Source organism: Lutjanus erythropterus, chromosome 13, assembly GCF_056507025.1.
Source record: "Lutjanus erythropterus isolate fLutEry1 chromosome 13, fLutEry1.hap2, whole genome shotgun sequence".
NCBI lineage: Eukaryota > Metazoa > Chordata > Actinopteri > Lutjaniformes > Lutjanidae > Lutjanus > Lutjanus erythropterus.
Genome location: NC_139329.1, coordinates 29926959 through 29946446, shown reverse-complemented (window position 1 = coordinate 29946446; position 19488 = coordinate 29926959). Strand labels below are relative to the sequence as shown.

General features: G+C 39.6%; 1 protein-coding gene across 3 annotated transcripts in view; it reads left to right on the top strand.

The window, feature by feature from the left end:
* Positions 1-342: 342 nt before the first annotated feature.
* The window catches only part of shisal1b (shisa like 1b), a 72751-nt gene continuing 53605 nt past the window's right edge, over positions 343-19488 (top strand). For all 3 annotated transcript variants that reach the window (XM_084734016.1, XM_084734018.1, XM_084734017.1), the window contains exon 1: positions 343-607. The gene's annotated coding sequence lies outside the window, so the exon portion shown is untranslated. The remainder of the gene's footprint in view (positions 608-19488) is intronic.

Below are 19488 nucleotides of genomic sequence, written 5' to 3'. Positions count from 1 at the left end.
AGAAAGGCTTTTAAAAAGCATAAAACGCTGGCTGATTTCACTCATGAGGGAAGTTGAGTGGAGAAGTAACAGGAAGTCTTTTCCCTCAAGAGGAAACCAAATCTCGTTACTGTAAAAGCAGCTGACCTCGTGGCTTCTGTCGGGAAGGAATGCATCCAGAGGAGACAGACAGAGGGATAAACAGCAGCTCAGACAGTATAGAGGATCACCCTCAACTGCATTCACACACAAGCTCTCTCTCCCCCTCCCTCCCTCTCTCACTTTCTCTCTCACTCACTCGCCCACTTACTCCGTATCGTTTCATCTCTCTCTCTCTTCCTCACACTCTCTCAGTCGCCGTGCTCTGACGGATGGGGATACACTGCCAAGGAGGACTTAGGGGCGAGAAGAGTGTGTTTCTTTTCTTCTCTGGTGTGTTTTCTTTCCCTTCCGCCTGGCTTCCCTCATGAGCTGTTAATTCTAGCCCCGGTCCCGAGGATGAGGAGGATCTATTTGTGAGGAAGACGCAACAAAGGAAGAGGAAACAAGGAGCAACAGGGTGGTGAATTCTGCAACCGGGAGTGTGAGCGAAAAAAAGAGCTTTTCTTTTTCTACAAGCTGGAGCAAGGTTAGTGAGGAAAGCTGCTTATCGTTAAAACAAACAGAGCCAGCTGTCTGTTCTTTACTTTGTTACCTCTAACAAGACATTTCCTATTCAAAGCAATTCATTTTCATGTGCTTCCCATCCCCTAGTGTCTCTTAAATGTCCTCACAGAGCAGTTTTTCTAAATTGAACAGTTTCTCACCCAAAATTAAAAGTCCCCTAGATACATCAAAGAGACTGGCACTGCAACTAATGCTCTTTTTAGTGTCGATTAATCTGTTGATTTTTTTTTTTTTTTTTTTTTTTGAGAAATTGATTCATTGTTTGGGCTAGAAAATGTCAGAAAATGCTGAAAAATGTAGATGAAATGTCCTGTATTGTCCACAACCCAAAAAATTTCAGTTTACTGTCAGAAATGAATAAAGAAACTAGAAAATATTCACATTTAAAAGGCTGGAACTAGAGAATTTTGACTTTGTTTTTCTTAAAACGTTACTCAAACTGACTAATCCAGCATCAAAGTTGGTGATTAATGTAACAGTTGATTAATAGATGAGTCGTTGCAGCTCTGTTCCTTTTTTCCACACAGCACCATAAGCCTCCAGGTTGGTTACTGAAGTTTCACACTGGGTCAACACAACTGTGTAATCTCCCAAAGGTATACAGGGCTGTTCTCAGGTGGAGTCTCTCCTTTGGTGAGGCAGCGGTGAGCGAGCTGCAGGAAAAGGCGAGGACAGCTCGCTCTCATCGGCGCTCCTCAGCCATCACTTTACACAGGAGGCAATTAAGCGAGATTGGCAGCCGACGCGGCCGGTAACTTGGAAACAGGCGTGTGGGAGCCGAATGGTGGCACATGATAGGATTTTGGGGGAGAGAGGAGCAGAGGAGGAAGGAGATTCCCTTTGTTCACTGACACAAAAGCCTTCTCCTCCGTGAAAAAAAAACCTGTGTCTGCATGAAAACCTGGCCGAGGGGCAGCAGTTGTGAGCTCTTTATGGTTTTGCATGACAGTGAACATTATTCTGAGGGTGTGTACTGCAAAAGAAAGTGTGTCTGTGTGCAGCTGTTCATGCGTGCACAGGTATAATACATCTCTGGTGCATATTGGAGGCAGTGAGTCTCCTAGGTGAGCCCTCACGTTTAATCATCACAAGTGGGAGAAACTGTTCACACTTTCAACTTGTCAGACGATGGGAGAAAGGGAGAAATTCATAAAAACACCACACCCCCCTTTGAAATATTGCGATACCTGGATTGTGCAATTTCTGTAATGAATGGATGAGTTGTGCAATTTACGCCATAAATGAGCTCCCTGAGGACTCTGCCTTTGTTGAAGCCATGATTATTTACAGTATTTCGTCAAAAATTCTCCTTGAAACCAATAAAGGCCTGTTCTGCTCACCATTTGTCACAAAGCCTTCTCACAGCCATTTCTCAGCGTGGATAAGATAAGAGTGCCTAGAGACGCTGAGGTTGGCCTCTGGCTCCTGGTAACAAAAGCCTCTGACGCAGGCTGAAGAACAGAAAGTTTTTTAAAGAAGCAATATGTAGCTGTTGCATGTCCATGAAGGAGTACAGCAGTCCAAATAGCGAGCTGGAGCCATAGATTGTATATTAAATAGGTTGAAGCACTATTTATTATATGATCGATGGTTGAAGCGAGTTGTCGTCCCCCTTACACTGTAAATTGATCAGCTGTTTATAACCGTCACTTGTCTGTCAATGTAAAGCTAAGCCCATTATCCAGAAATCAAAAGCCCAGTTTCAGCCTGCCAGCCTGACAGGCACCATTAACATTTTGCTCAATTTAACTATTAATTCCTCTAAAAGGTTGTTAATAATTTCTTACAACTCATAAACAGGCACTTACTCATTTGGCAAACATTCTGCATTAATTTGAATTCTAATTAATGTGAAAGGAAAAGTTATTTTAGGTCCGGATTAGAAATTTTAAAGGATGATTTTATGATAAATTGCAGTAAATGTATTACAGGTTTCTCCTTTAAATATTCACTGTGCAGTTGGGAGTTTGTTTTGATTAAAACTGTATTAAAGAAAAGGCAGGGAATGGAGAATATCATGTTCTCAGTGTTAACAAAGGTGGAGGCACGAACTGTAGGGCAATTACTCTGAACTGTGTGTTTGGACACAAAAGGAGAGATATTGCATAAGCCAAAGCCTCACTGTCCATTCACTTCAGTGACAGAGGTGTTGTTCTACATTCAGCAGGATGTGTTTATACAATCTGCTTTTAAAAAAGGGTCATTCCGCAGCAGATTAGTGCAGCAACTGTCCTCGCTTTGTGTTTAGTCTGGACATGTTTTTCATCTCATGATCACCTCCAGAGGAGAACATTAGTGAGTTCGGGACAGTTAATTCTGGCCATCAGTCATGAGTAGAGGACTGTTTCCTGTGTCACCTTGTCTCAGGCACACACAGTACTGTCTGCCTCACAGGGACAGTTATAGTGAGTCCATCAGTGGCTCGCTGACTTTCCCTATGACGAGGAGTCATTGACATTGAGAGGGTGTTAATGTCTGCTTGGTGCACACATTAACTCGCACAGTACAGTATACACACTCACTTCCCTGCAGGCATATGCGCACACACTCACACGGTCTCACTTCCACCGGGGGAGGCGGAGTAGGGAGAGGCGTCGTGACCGGTGGCTTGGCAGAAGCCCTCAAGGTGAACACTTTGAGTGAGGAGCATTTCAAATTCAGAACAGATGATCAAACTGGTGTCAAAACTGCAGAGTAGCTGGCGGCAGCAGATGCAGACAATCTTTTGGCAGAGGAAGAGTTTTTGGTGCCTGAATCTTAAACATAAAAGTCAGGGGCGCTGAGCTGAAATTAATACAACTGCGGTATCGTCATCTCACGGATGGTGGCTCTTATCACGGTCCAGATGAGGCGAGAAAACTCCCAGCTACACCGAGCAGCATTTTCAGCTATCGTTGCTGCACACCTAATCCGGCCGTATATCTCGACGTATCAGAGTGCAGACAGAGTGGGTTATTTAGGAGTGAGCACAAGCTGAAACTGTGTTTGCTGGTGAGATTGAAGTGTGTCCCCAGTTTATCACACACAGACAGACAGTTTTTGACTGGGAATTGAACATTTTGTCAGCCAAGAAACTCTATACTCCCAAATGTCTCCAATACACTAGCAGAAAGTTAATTACCTAATGAACACCACCATCCCACTAACTCTGCCAGAGGAAGCCACAAGGAAGAAAAAAAAGCTGCTGGAACCTATTTACCAGCTTTTTTATCAGCTACACTACAGTTTCACTAAGCGTCTATTATTTTTAACTAAGTAATGACTCATATAAATATCTTTTTGCCTCCTACCAACTGAGATCTAAAACAGATATGATACAGTATATTCTAAACTTGCACAAATAAGAAATCCATACTCTAAATGAACAACACAGGACTGCAAGGGGAAGACAGGCTGACCATAAACAAACACCGGATTCGGGTGAGTCAGAACCTGTAAATCTGATTGCCCCCCCTCCCTCTAACCCTTTGCTAAGCTTGCTTGCTTTGGACTTTTTACTGTTGTTCTGACCTGCGGTTCATTTCGTAATGCTTTGCTCCTCCTATCAAGGTGCAGCTGCAAACCACGTCGGCACCTGTTTGACCTTCATCATCGTGGGGCCGCACGAGCCCAGCTGAAGTGAGCACAGTCACATGTACAAACCACAAAGATTTTTTGAAAAAAAAAAAAAGAAGAAGAAGAAAAGCACTCTTTAAGTTAAAAGTTATCATTAGTGCACCAAATTATACTTTTTCATAGCACTTTACAGTAACACTGCAAGACTAAAATGATAATAAATGTTTTAGAATTAGCTTCTTAATTAGGTTGAAAATTATTTATAAATCATTAACAATTATAAACAAGTTATAACATAGTTTTCATACATCAATGTTTGCTCATTATTTGGCAAGATCCAGTTACTGCTTACTATTAATTAATGTTACTAATGAGTTAATATCATTTGTAACTGGCAATAATAGCCTTATAGTAAAGTATAAAACATTGCATGCTGAAAATGTCAAGATAAACAATACTGCCAAAGCCTTAGACTATGAATCTGGCAATTTTATATGTTAATTTGATACTAAATTAATTTATTAAGATACTATTAAGATATGCTGACAGTGATTAATAGCTAATAACCTATTAACTATTATGTGATGAGGCTGACAGGAATAAATACTGGCTGATGGAGAACAAAGTAACAGAGGCTTAACAGTACAGATAAATGTGGGCTCACCGTTTGGCAAGTAACAGGTCACTGTTCTTTTTATCTAATGTGTTGAAACAGTTTATTAATTATTTATAAAGCAGTTACAGCCTGATTAATAATCTAATTATAAACCATTTATAAGGATAGTCGTATTGTAAAGTGGTTATTGATGATTACTGTTATTCATTGTTTACTTCAAAAATGTCATAAAATAGTCACAAGTTTCTTTCAGTGTTCTAGATTGCTTGTTTAATTCACCCAACAGTCATAAACCTAAAAATATTCAGTTAATCATCATAAAAATTTGGAAAAATCAACAATTTCTAATATTTTAGAAGCTGCAACAAGTGACTGATATTTTTCCCTTAATTAGTAAGTGATACTGCAGGACCTGTGTCAGCCTGTCAGGGTTTATTTCACAATAATGACCCGCTCACTGTACATTGTCCTGCTTATTACATAGCTACTTACATGAAAAAATATGTAATTTGACTCAAAATGTTGATGTAAAGGTGATTTTATTGATTTTAAATGTTAAAATGAACTATTTACATTTGTCCTCAAGTCCTTCCAGCAACAGGCTACTATTCAGAAATAACAAACCTCAGAATATCGTAATCAGAATCAAGTGTTCAACAAAGCTGTGTAATAAATGCCAATTAATCAGTTGCAGAGTATCTCTGACAATCAACTAATCAATTAATCAACTTTAAGTGGTAATTATCACATGGCCTGTAGTTGAGTTAGGTTGTTACACATGTATCTATGAGGCATTTTGTCCTTGTTTGTTTCTCTGTAAACAATGTAAGAATGCTGCTAATGAGGTTACCGTGATATGAACTCAAGAATTTTTCTTCCATTAGGAGGCTGGATTGTGTTCTGACTGCAGGCCAGCCATAACATAGTTTAACAAACTCAAACTAACCACAGACCAGCGAGTTCAGGTGTCTTGTTTGGACTCGCGTTCAGAAAAAAGTGTTCAGTTAACAAAATATTTATGTGGAAAAACTCCAAGATTCAGAATAAACTGCCAGTGTGAGAGCCCCTGAAGACACTCAGATATTTCTTCTAATGTTCATTGCAGAGTTGCACGCTCTTCGGAGCACTATCCTTTAGTTGTACTTTGAAACTGAAATCGAACACAACTCGAAAATCTGCTCCAAAGCTAAAAGTGCAGCACTGAGATACGTCTGTTTGCACATCTGAACAAAACAAAGGCTTTTATCTGACTTTCTAAGTGTTCATCCCATATTTACCCCCCACAACAAATCATATTGAACAGTTTCCAGCTGAGAGTATAACTCATTAATAATATCAACAGCTGCAAAGGCAACCAAATAATTACATTCTCCAACCCAAAATAAACAGCAGCATGTAGCCAGTCAGTGTGCACAGAAGTGTCTTGTTTTCCGATCTGCGGTGCAGAAAACTCTGCATTCATTTTCATCTGGTCTGTCTGCCATCGTGACATCTCTCTCCTGAGGGTTCACACACCCAGTTCCCCTGCCCTGGGCTCTGTGTGTGTACAGTATGCATATGCATGTGTTTACAGCTGAGGGGCTGAGAGTATATATATATATATATATATATATATATATATATATATATATATATTTATTTAATAAGTGCGTGTGTGTATGTGTGTGTCTATAGTTGTATGTGTGTGAGAGAGAAAGAGAAAGAGGGAGGCTGACAGAAACAGATTCCTTGATGAAGCGTTGCCTTTGATGCCAGTTTCCCCTCCGTATCAGATTCCACCGAACAGATGATAATCTAGCAGAGTCCTGTAGAGCGAATCAGACACACATACACACACACCATGCACACACTGTCTCTATTCATCAGCTGTAAGGGTTCACTCTCCCTCCATGTGGCCCCTGTGTACTTCAATGCTGTAACCATTAGATGCCAGAGGCAGAAAGCCGGCTAGCACTTGGTTCCATTATTCTGTCAATGCTAATATCAGTAGCCCGCTCCACGTAGTAACTATATGCATCCTGACCCCTTTGGGCGCTTTGTAACACTTCTGCTCTCAGCAGCCACACAAATCATAACACAAACACGATGGCACTTTTTGCTCTCTGCTTGTTTGCAGCTGATAAAACAGCCCATTAAACGTTTTCATTATATCTAAATGTCAATATGTCGGGGCGCCTTTGAACATCACTTTGAGCTTTGTTGTCGTTTTTGGGGGTGTTGGAGAGAGGATTTTATTAGCATCAAGAAGGCATTTCCTTCCTTTTGTGCGGCTGCTGAAAAGTGAGGCTGAAAGAATAACGAAATAACGAACAAGCTGCTGAAATTCAGACACAGGTTCACCCACCGGCTGTTTTGAATATTAATGCACTGTTTGCTTTCTGTGCGTGTGTGTTTGTGTGTGCGTGAGTGTGTGTCTGGTCAACACAGTCGAAACAGGAAAAAAAAATTACATCGATTCAGACTCCTGTGAGGCTCTTGTAGTATTGACCCAGCTGAAACAGTTAAATCACGCATGAATGATCATTCATGAGAGGAATTAAAAATGAACACTTAAGGAAAACCACAGGTTGGGCAAATATTTACTGTAGTGAACCTATTATGCAATTAGTATGTATACTCATTGTTAATTCCCCTGCGTAAATAATAAGTTCTATCTGTATATTTAACATCATAATCAGTTCATTAACAGTTCTCAAAAACCTTAATTGAGCGAAGAAGGTCAGGGGTCTTTTCTCGAGGGTGATTTTGAGAAAGGGAAACACTTGGAGCATGACCATAACACTGACATATTGACATCTAAATCTTTATGCATGACTTCACTCTTTTCTCTTTGACCCCACTCAATTCTCATTATATGGTGTCCCAGCATCTGACCTGTGACCAGAGCAGCCAATCCATGCGGCCTCCTCTTCGACCTGTGTTTAACCTCCAGTTAACTCAGTCCACTTCCTCCCCTCATAGATCACTGTTAAGTCTGACCAGTAATGAGTGGACACTTGTAATGATCAACATCGTGCTTGTTTTTTTCTGCCCCTCCTGGCTGCAAATATAAATCTTTGTGGTCTCAGAGGAAAGTTGGACTATTTCGTCACGTTGAATCTACATTACAGCGTTTTCATCTTTATAAACAATACATGACAACAAGCAATATGGTTTCCTGCTCATGGTGACACTGCACTTTACTTTTGTGCATATACTTTACATTTTCTTTTACCTAAATAAAATACAGCTGTTGTACCACAATACTGAAATAGTTGGCAGCACTTTATATGAAAGTACTTATTAAAATCATTAGTTAATAGGTAATAAGGCCCTTATATACATGTGTAAATAGACAATATAAGTGTTAACAAGTGTAATAAGTGCATAATAAAGGATAAATTAACATTAATAAACATTGTTTACACTTTAACTATACATGTCGGTAGGTACCAGATGTAAAGCATTTAACTGCTAATAAATGCATAATAATGTGTGTACAAATCTTAATAAAGCAACAACAAAAGCTTAGTTAAGATTTGACATAATAGGCTAAACTTATAAGAACATCATACGGCTTTTCTTAACATTTTTATGCTATAATCACTTACATATGAAAGAATAAGCATCTTATAAGGGCCTTATTACCTATTAACTAATGCAGATTACAAGCACTTATAATAAAGTTTTACCAAAAACTCTGTTACAAATTGTCAAAATGTAACAAAAGTGTAAAAAGTAAAAATACTCATGATGCAGAATGACTCCTTTCAAGTGTAAAATATTATGTATATTATACTTAAAAAATATTGCACCACAGGTTTTCTATTGATAAAAAAGATAGGCATAATTATTTCCAGAGTTCAGACATGTTTTTATCTTCCATCCATATTTGTTGGCGTTTAGCCTTTAAAAAAAAAACAAACGACAATTTTAACTGCAGCCACAAAATTGTTTGCTGCACACAAGGGAGAAACACACCTGTTTTAACAAGCCTGTGCAGGAGCAATCTAATAGTACCATAAATTATACTCATTAAAGAAAGTTGATTTAATTATTCTATAAATGTTGCTTTAACAGCTGCAAGAAATGGCCTAACAGGAGGTCATAGCCAATATAGGCCCTCTGTGGTTGTGATTTATTGTGATGAAAAGTGTTTCCCCTCTGATTATTTTCACAACCCTGCGTATAAATCATCATTCATTTTACATCAATATTGTCGGCTAATGGTTTTTGATCCAGCTCTAATGTTGTCACAGAAATGGTAAAGTATGACGGTGTCCTGTCATGGCGATTTTTTCTAGTTGTCCAATCAGATTGCTTGGTGGAAAGTACTTATTATTAATTATTAGAATTGATGCATTAACATGTGAGAAGTTTTTTGATAGTGTAGTAGTTTGAGGTGGGATTACGGTATGGGGACTGCTCCTTGTTCTGGTGGACCATTTGTCAGAAACCCCAGTAATCAAGAAAATGTCCCACTGGACCAAAAGCCCATTCGGCTGACAGCCCGTTATCCTGAAAATAAATGTCTATTGCTACAAGGGCTTATTGCTCAGAAAATACTCACTCTCTCAGCAGTTGTTAGGGTTAGGAATTAGGGTTAGTGTGCTACTGCAGGAACATTTGTATTCATATATGGAGCAATGGGCATTTGTTTTTGGGATAACGGTCTCCCAGACAAATAGGCTTTTGGTCCAGTGGGACATTTTTTGGACTACTGGGTTTTCTGAATAATGAGCCATTGGAACAATGGCACGGCACTTACAGTACTGATATATGAAGAAGCAATGTATCCTGAGCTGATCATATATTTTGTATGTAAAATCTTACAACTGTGAAATAAATGTAGTGGAATAAACAGTACAATATTTCCTACTGAATCATAGTGGAGTAAAAATATAAAGTAGGAGAAAATATGAATAATGAAGTAAAGCACAAGTATCTCAGAATCGCTTTAAGCACAGCATGGAGTGACAGTAGTAGTAGCGGTGTCTCTAAAGAAACTTTATGCCTCTAAATCCAAAGCAGATAAAGACTAACTGAAATGTTCTGCTCTCAACAACTCCCATATAAAGCCATCCGTCTGGCTGACCTCCCTTATTGCGTTGTCGTAGGCAGAGGGCTGACGAGAGTGACAGCAGGGATGCACGGTGAGTGAACGAAGGGTTAAACGTCGTTCTCGGACACTGGTTGTTGATTACTGAGCCGGAGGTGCAGCAGAGCCTCTGTCACTTTGGCTCAGCCTTGCAACGTAGCGCAAAAAGCTTTTATCACCAGATAAGAGGAGCATGTCGAGGTAACAGCTTAAATGCATCCATGGTGTCAACAAGAAGGGGCAAGTGAGGGGAGCGAAGGAACAGCTGGGCATGCAACCTCTGGATTGGCATTTAAGATGCTTGCTTTACTCTTGCAATTACTTGTTTTAAGTAATGTGGACAGGTTCAGCAGAAAATGTTGTTTTAACCATGTAAACAGCAGTACTTAGCTTTCTATACCACTTCTCCTGCTGCTTCACCAAACTGGTGGTGTGCCGACTACCATATACTGCAATACACTGACTTTGGATAAGTATCTCTTATAACGACACTGTTCTTTCTCCTGAGAGAAATATCTGTCTCTTTAGCTGCTAAATGCTCCACTATGTTCACCAGCTCACTAACTGTGTCTGTCTTCTGTTTGGTGCTGAGCAGATGATGCACAGTGGGCTTTTAGAGCTTTTTCACCAAAAACAGCTGCCTACTGCAGCAAGACAGCAGCATTATGGCAATGAGAGTGACCAAAACAGAAAGGCTGCAGGCTGGACAGGGAGACAACAAGCTGAAACTCACTGTGATGCTCGAGGGGAGCTGCAAATATGCATGATAATGTAATGTGATAAATGTTGGTATACCAGTTTCAGTTTATTCACAAAACAGTTTAAAACAAGTAGAATGTTACATAAGACATACTGAAGATATGTGAAATGGGACACCCTTTAAAGCTCCCTGGAGTTTGCAAAATAGCCCCAGACACTAAGCAAATAGTATTTAAGATATGTTTACCAACACGTCTCGATTTTAAAAAGTGCATGTATTATTCAGTAAGTGTTACAACCTACAAATCACCCCAAGGCACTAAACACTAATCTTACCTAAAGCTAAAAAAAACTACTTAATGGTCCCAAATGTTTTTTTTTTCATCAGTATAAACATTTGTTAAATAGGTGAGATACAATAATATAGAGACATATGGCAAGTGGAATATAATAGTACAGTTTAAATGGATTTCAGAGTAGACGTCCAGCTGTGGAGGGTATTAAAGCTTCAACACATTTTAATAGTAACTGCTGCCTTAAGCTCTTTTTGAAAACAGACACAGATAAGGACATTTTTATAGCATTATCAGTCTCATTCCACACCTCTGGACCTCTGCAAACCAGACTAAAGCTTGTACAGCTGAATGTTTGTTTTTACTCTTTTTCCTGCTTTTTCCTAGTCTTTTGTGTATGTGAAGGAAAGTGAATTGGAATACTGTTGAAGGGAAGCTGCAAAAAAAAGCCAGTCAGTGGACCTTTGAGTTGAGATTGTCACACTAATAGGTTATTCACAGGGATCAATGCCAAGCTTCTTTTTTTGTACAAAATGGCTTATTTATTAATGGTTATCAAATAAGAACAAAGACTAAAGTTAATTATCATGTTTAATCCAGAGTCTGATCTTGTTTTGTCAGTCCATAACCAAAGATTTTCAGTTTAATATGATTTAAAACAGGGAAAAGCAGGAAATTGCAATATCTGAGAGGCTGAAAACAGCATTTAGTGTGCAAAACTGCTTTAATGATTAATGAATGAACAGAATTGTTTAATAGTTTGATTCTTTTTCGACCTGGCAAGTGAGGAGCTTGATTTACTAGCCTCTTGCTTCTTAAACTTTTTCGGGCATGCCGGCCCTCCCATCCCACATGAAACCCTCTGTCTGTTCATTATTCCTCGTATCAAAAGCTCACAGAGTACATCCTCCTCTGAAATGGTCTAAAAGACTGACAGAGTATAAGATTAGGCCTTTGAGCCAGCAGTTGTCAGGGGCAGATCTCTAGGGTTTGCTGCCTTCCCTCAAAACAATGCATTATTTCTGGTTTCTCTTTTCACTGGAGGTGGACCTCATCGTTAAAGCAGAATGCTCAGTGTTGTTGTTACGAGGCGGGAAAGGCATGAATGTGGATAAAAGCTGTGTATGTTTGTGGGAGATTGGGCTTTTGTTTCTCAAGTCAGCTACCGCATCAGAAAAACCACATTACATGGTGTGTAAACTCAACTGCTATGTGCGTGTGTGTGAACATTTGTCTGTACTGTAGCACCAAACATACTGTATGTTCTTACTATGCTGTGAGAAATAATGTTACATAAAGACTTGAGTCATTATGGGCTCAAATGACTATAATTTTTGATTCACCATGCAATATAATGGCTCACTATAATCCCTCTCTCCAATAATGACTAATAATTTAAATAGACATGATAATCACGTCCACATTTTATCAGTGAATAACAGCAGGTAACTCTGCTATTGTTAATTCTGATAATAAAAAAAAATCATTCCACAGTCACAGAAATCTGCTAAATTAAACCTTTTTAGCAGAGACTTCAGAGCATTTAGCTCATAGTTATGATATTAGAGCTTAAGAGTTGAACTCAGTGGCATTCGGGGAGCGTTTCAGGACATGATAGGAAGTTTTTATTCACACAAGATCCGCCAAACTTATGCAAACCGAGGTGAGTTCACTCTCTCCGAGGGTCAAAACCAGGACAGCCTCATTAATGAGGTGCAATCCCACTACGAGGGCCAGTCAACCAACACGTCCAATAATGATCGCTGGAACGGTGCACAAACGGTTCCTTGCATTTTAAGGTTTTTCTAACAGGCCATATAAACCGGCTGCCAGAACACCATTAGCGTTTGGATGTGGAGCGGTGTGGAGCATAATCCGTTCTCATTGGCGGTATTCTTGGCAGTACAGCGTGAGGTTGTCTTGTGACCGCTGCCCCCGGCGACCTCTGGGACCTCAGGGTGTACGAGAGGCTCTCCCAGTTTCTGCAGTTTATCTGTCGTGGCTATTTCAGGGCTAAGTTGCACGAGGTTTGGTCTCTTAAAACAGACTATTGTTCAGGAGGTTATCTGAGGGGAAACTCACACCCTTCTCTGCATTCAGTGTGCTACTTTTGGATCTGACAAGCTCGTAAAAGTCAGTGCAGAGTTGGATTTTTCCCCCCAACTTCATTTCTATTGATGTTTTCAGGCAGCTTGGGTAACATACTTGTAAAGAAACAGGATCCTCCAATGACATATCTAATAGGTTACATCTTATAGGTACATTATTTTCCTAATGTTTTGTATGATCAGATTGTAGTCTAAAGGTGAATGTCAGGTTTAGTACACAGCTTATTTCAAATACAATTGCAGTCCTTTGTTGGAGGGTTCGCCTGCAGCCATTCCTGTGTCATGTCTTTCTTGCTCACAGCCAGGAGTATTTTAAATAGACATTCATCCTGTGCCATAACTTAATTCACAGTCAGAGGGTAGGATCAAACATAACACCAAGATCCTTGACAGTTTGACTTTGAGAAATCACATAATTATCAAGAGTTACTGCAACTTGGTCAAACTGGTATCTATGTTGATGAGGGCCAATGGCCAGTATCTCAACTTTATCCGATTTTGGGAGCAGGAAATAATATGACATCTAGTTTTTCCACCACTGACAAGCAAGCCTCTAGATTTATGATTTGAGAGTGATTACCCGCCAATACAGGTAGCAGTGGAAATGTATTCTTTAACTGCATATAATTCAGCCAAGAGGTGACATATATATAGAGAAAAGTAAATGGCTAAGAACAGAGCCCTGTGGTAAACCATTTTTCACATCAGTAGATACTGATATTATTACAGCAGGAAACACAACTTTCCTTCAGAAAGGTAGGACTTTAACCAAACAAAAGTCAGTCCAGAGATCCCAAATTGGCTTTCAAAACAGTAATTACAAATTTAGTAAGTTCAGTTTCAGTGGAATGACAGGCCCTGAAGCTGACTGACAAGCTTATTGTTTATAAAATGGGCCTAAAGTTGTTAAGACACTTCTCCTTCTAGTAAATTTATAATATTCAGCCTTGTGGGGCTCAGGGATGACTTGAGATCCATATAAAAATTTAGCTGGTAGGGGGTCTAGGAGGCAAGTAGTTTATTTTCAAGCTTTAGATTAGACAGTGTCTCCAGAGAAATCGTCTCAGAATTTGTAAGAGCAATCATTTGGGCCTTGGCAGTGAAGAAATTTCCCCTGCGGTGGCTCAGCAGCACAGTATGCGGTATTTGTGCCATCTTTTGCTTGTTTTTGCAAATTAAGTAAGTTGGTTTGGTATCGATATGTGAAACGTTATCTGTGGATCTCACCTTGCTGCCCAGTGGGCCACTTTAGCTTTATGGTCTGAGCAAGCCAGCTGCTGGGTGCTACTCAGGTGAACAATATTTCTAAGTAAATGCCTTCCCACAGTTTGACGATTTCTTTTTCAAATGTAGCGTTGACTATATCATTATCTTCAGGGTATGTGTTCACACACACGCCAGCATAGAGCAGAAGAGCTTAATACCAAAGCTAAGGCTAGTTAAGCTAATAGTGCTGCAGTATAAAGTTGAACCCTTTATTTAGTTGGCTTTAAAAGAGGCTTAATCTTGAAAAAGTTTCTCTTGACTGCACCTCAATATCCTCAGTATTACAGCATCAGTCCAGCATCTTCCCAGCCTGTGGTAATAGCCACATTAGCCGTGCAACATGCTAACACCAAGTTCAGCAGTCTAGCCTACAAAATAAACAGTAAAACAACATGAAACATATCAAAACCCACAGCTTTCAAGTTTGAAGGCAGGTCACAAACAGCTGGTATTGATCCATCCTTGAGCTTCAACCATTACTGGCCCTCGTATTGCTTGTTGGATTTCTTGAAGCATTGATTTATTCATTTAACATGCTCTGAGGTTTAAAACAAGAAGGACGTAGCCTCATGAAAAAAGATGAAAACATGAACATAGTGGTTGTTACAATTGCTTGACATCCACGGTGGCTGGCTTGTCAATAGTGCTGTCTGTCAATATTGTGGTTGTTGCAACAGCCCTATCCTGCATTTCTGTGCAGGGCAAATGTATAACCATACAACAAATCAAACGCACACTATCCTCAGATTAGTGTTTTTATTGTTTCAGGCTTGTTTAATGTTAGTTTATTTGAATTGAATGCAGTGAGATAACTATTAGATCACATAGAATATTATATTTTTGAGAGCCAACTTTTGGTGTAGTGTTGCCTCACTCACAACCATGGTAGTCTGAATATTAATGCACGCCATAGGGGAGACAACAAAGATTACCAAGCTGCTGTGTTGTAGCCGCAGTTCTGTCATGCATTACTGTCCCATGTCATGATTTTCTCTTTCTTCATTTTTGAAATTCCCACTGGGCTATTTGTCTGCGGGTGGAAGCTATTTTAAGTCGAGGGTCAGGCGGATGATGATGGGGAATATTTCCAAAAGAAACCAACTCAGCCCAGAGTGGGGTGTTAAAGCAAATCCAAACAAACAATGCTGGCTTGTGTCTGGTGTCTGTGATGCACACAGACACGACAGTATCTCCCAAATAGGCCACGGGATATGTCTCCCAAACCCTGGAGCCAAAACAAGTCCGGTTATTCTGCATGACTCACAGTCTCACTACCAAAGAAGACTGAATGTGAGTGCCAAAGCTGTGATGCACTGACAGATGAGGCCTCTGTGTAGCCTGCAGGCGGCTCAAACCTTGATGGAAGTGTAAGTGTGGGGAGCTGCTGTGGAACAATTCCTGGAAGGCTTTCTGTGGCCTTAAAAGCGATTTAACAGCGACAACTAATGTATCTCTGTGACATTTAGCAGTCAAGCTCAACAACACCCAATTCTTTGAGTTGCTTGATCAAAGGCAAAGCTCTGAGTCGAAGAGATGCTGCGCAAGGACTTCAAACTCGAATCAAAAGTAGGACTGCAAGTGAAGCTTGTTTTCACCATCAATCTGTCGACTACTTATTGAATTAATTTATGAATTGTTGTGACAAATGGCCATTGCAGTTTTCTAAAAACCAAAGTGACAAATTCAAATTGCTCGTAGCAGTCAAGTCGCTAAAGACATTCAAGAAGAACCAGAGCAGCTACTAAATGGACCCTGTGGTGGGGCTTCTTTGACAACTGCTATGTCCAAGGTCAAGAGTGAATTTTAAGTCTCAACTTTTACATCAACATGCGCGAGAAGTGCTTAGAAAACTAAACTGGACATTTCATTTCTGTACTGTAACAGTGATTCCCATCTTTTTTTTTTGCAAGTTACATACTGGTGTAGCATTTTTAAGTGGCTTAAGAAGAGGCAAAACTATACAGTATGTCACAAGCAAAAACTATCACAAATGTGAACGTCAGTTAGTCTGGGATCTCTTGTTATCTTTTCATCAGGGAGTGCAGACCAAAATGTCCCCAGACACAACTTGATAGACATACAACCAATCAGAGTAACGAAATGTGTGATGTAGCACTAAGCGACACATGCAAGTTTGGGTGGTCTTTGTGACCAGGCTGACATGTTTTTTTCCTGCTTGAAAACGGACCAAACTTTCTCAAATAAGTGCTAAACAGTTAAAAATGTCTTAAATTTAATTTGTTCAAACTTGAAGAAACCCTGCAACATTTTCAGTGCTAATCAAAAGAGACAGAAGCTAAGCACTCCAGCTGCTTCTCCTGTTGTCTGATAAAGTTTGTATCAATAACCTTAACTATCCAGTCTCCTTCAAAAGCAAATGTAGCATCAAGTGAGCTGGATTCATTCATACTGCATCACATGGATCTTTGTGGATCTAGATTATATTGGATGAGGCTCTAAAAGTGTTCTTCCCCCAACTGACTCCGAGACCTTGATTGTATAATGAATTCAACTTATTAGACTCCAGTAGCTGTCTCATTAGCCGTCTCTCCCTCACTGCATGCATATATTTACTGCCAAGCAAAAATTACTGAAGGAAGAATTGCCCTGTTAAATTCTCATTTGGTCAAGAATAGACTCTCCTATCAGTTACTGGATGATACTAATGACCCCGGAGTTTTGACGTGTTATGCAATTACCCCTTCCCCGCTTCTATATGTGGTTAAAATTTGAGAAAAAGTATCAGATTTCTTTTTCCATCACCTCCATAGTTTTGATATTAGTTGCTCATTGAAGTTGAAATGAGCCTGGAGCAGTGTAGCGAGGTGAAATGAGTAATGCTCAGAAGTGTTAGGAACAATTGCTGGGGGAGGTTTATTTCCAGACGGTTGCTGATATTCCCCTCAACTAAAAGTCTTAGCACAGTAAAATGTCTTTAAAGGGATAGTTAGCTTTATTTGATATGGGGTTTATGAGGTACTTATAGTACCTCGCTACCTACTTATAATAGATAGTCAGTGTATTAGCAAGAGTAGATACCGGTCGACACAACCCCATTTAGGAGAAGCAGAGAGGAATACCAGCACTGAAGCTAAGCACTGAACTGCTGTTGACAGGGTCAGCAGTAAAACGCTTTTTAACCACTAAAAAAGTTTAAGTGTACTCTATATTTAGAATATTTTCACCACTTGAACAACAACCTTTTCTGGTGGGAAAAAAGTCCCATCAAACTAACCAAACTCCATAGGCAAAGTCAGTCATTTTACTTTGTAAAACACATGATTTTCTGGTCTACCGCTGCCAGGATCTGTTATATCGTTTGTGTTATTGTGTGGCTTCGGTGTTTTAAAAAGGACTGTTTGAATTCACCAAAGTCACACAATAACATAACCAAACCAACAGATTGGGGCAGTGGTAGACCAGCAACACTTGTGTTCTGCAAGGTAAAATTACTGATTTTGCCTATGGAGTTTGGTTGGTTTGGAGAGAGTGATATTTGGCTTATGTAATGAAGGTTTCCTGTCAAAAAAGGATGCCTGTGTGGACCTTTTTTAAGTGGCTAAAGTACCTTAAATTGCTGACCCTTCTCACAGCAGTTCATTGCTTAGTTTCCATGCTGGTACTTCTCTTGTTTTTCTCCAACTCTGGGGTGTACCGACCAACATCTATTATAGGTAATAAGTACCTCATATAATCCCACGTCCAATAATCTATCCAAACAATGTGATGCTGCTCTGCCAGTTCCACCAGAAGCTATCAACATACTGTATATAAACAGACAAATACCTCTATTATTTTCCAATCTGCCTGTGTGATCCAAATTGGTGATGAATTAAGGGTGCGAGACAAAGTGAACAAGGAAGCACAATGGTTTCCATCAACATGACAGCTTCCCAGCAGGTAGAAACACAGCAAGCCAGCAGCAGATGTAAGTTTGATTACAGCCTCTCTCTCATCTCCTGCTTGTGTTAGGCTAACAAACCATAACCGAGTCAAAAACAGAAACAGACCACCCATGCAGCAAGGTGGCTGCTCTGCACAATAGCCGAGTCTATTATGTTTCCATATCGGCCAAACAAGCTCTATGGCAACCCCGCTGTGTTATTCTCCCTAGGTTTTTTTTTTTTTTTTTTTTTTTAGATCGACTGAACTCATTTCCTGTACACTGCATTGTTGCTGCTAATTGCTACATGTTAAATTCTTCTCCACATCTTCTGTGACGTAAACGTCTCCCCAGCGACATCAAGCCACCAGACCAAAAACACACTGCTGCCTCGGGGCTTTATTTAGAATATCTGATCTGGAAAATTTATTCAGGTGACTGATCATATAAACTAAAGAGGAACCTGTGTTCATCAGGCAAATTTATGTTGAGATCTGCAGCTCTCAGTGATACAACACAAATGAATACGCAGTTATTACCCTGAGTCCCTAACAGGCCTTCATCAGTTTGTAATGGGAAAGATGCCTTCTCTTCTCTGTACCCTCATTACTTTTTATGGGTATTTGTGTAATATGTTACCTGAGTGACTCATTGAAATTCATCCTCTTGTTACTTTAACTAGTGAATTTTTGTGTAGCCATAATTCTGACTATTTAGATCATTTAAAATAATGGAAAATGACGACCTATGAATCAAGGGGACCTTTTTATCTCGACTCGCCAGGTATCGTTATAAAATGAGAGTCAATGGGGAGCTTTTGCGAAAGCTTTAAAGGTATTAAAACAAAATGTTATGTTCATGGAATTGCATTTCTTTCTTGCAGCTTGTCCAAATTAAATACAGCAAATCAAATAATCAAATTTAAATCAGCATTATGCTGCCCAGCTTTAAATCTGGACAGAGCCTGAGGTTATAACTGGCACTGAAGGCTCGTAAAGGTCTCCACATAATGAATGTTCTTTGCAAGAATGGTATAAATAAATAAGAAAATAACACTCCAGTGATATTTACAGCAAGTTAAACTGCTTTTGACCTAAAGTCAACCTCTCTGGTGAATTATTATCTGTTCCAGCTGTAAAAAAAAAACAAAAAAAAAACATGTCAAACATCCTCCCACTGGTAGTGTGATGAAAAACTTAAACACCATGTTTATAAAGACATTTTGCAGAATCTGTTCTGTTCTGTCGGCTTCTTTTCTTCTCTTTTAATTTCGATCCTCTATATATAGGTTTCGTTTTTTCATAAGCGTTCATGGTTCATTTGTCTGTGTACATATATGTTAGCCC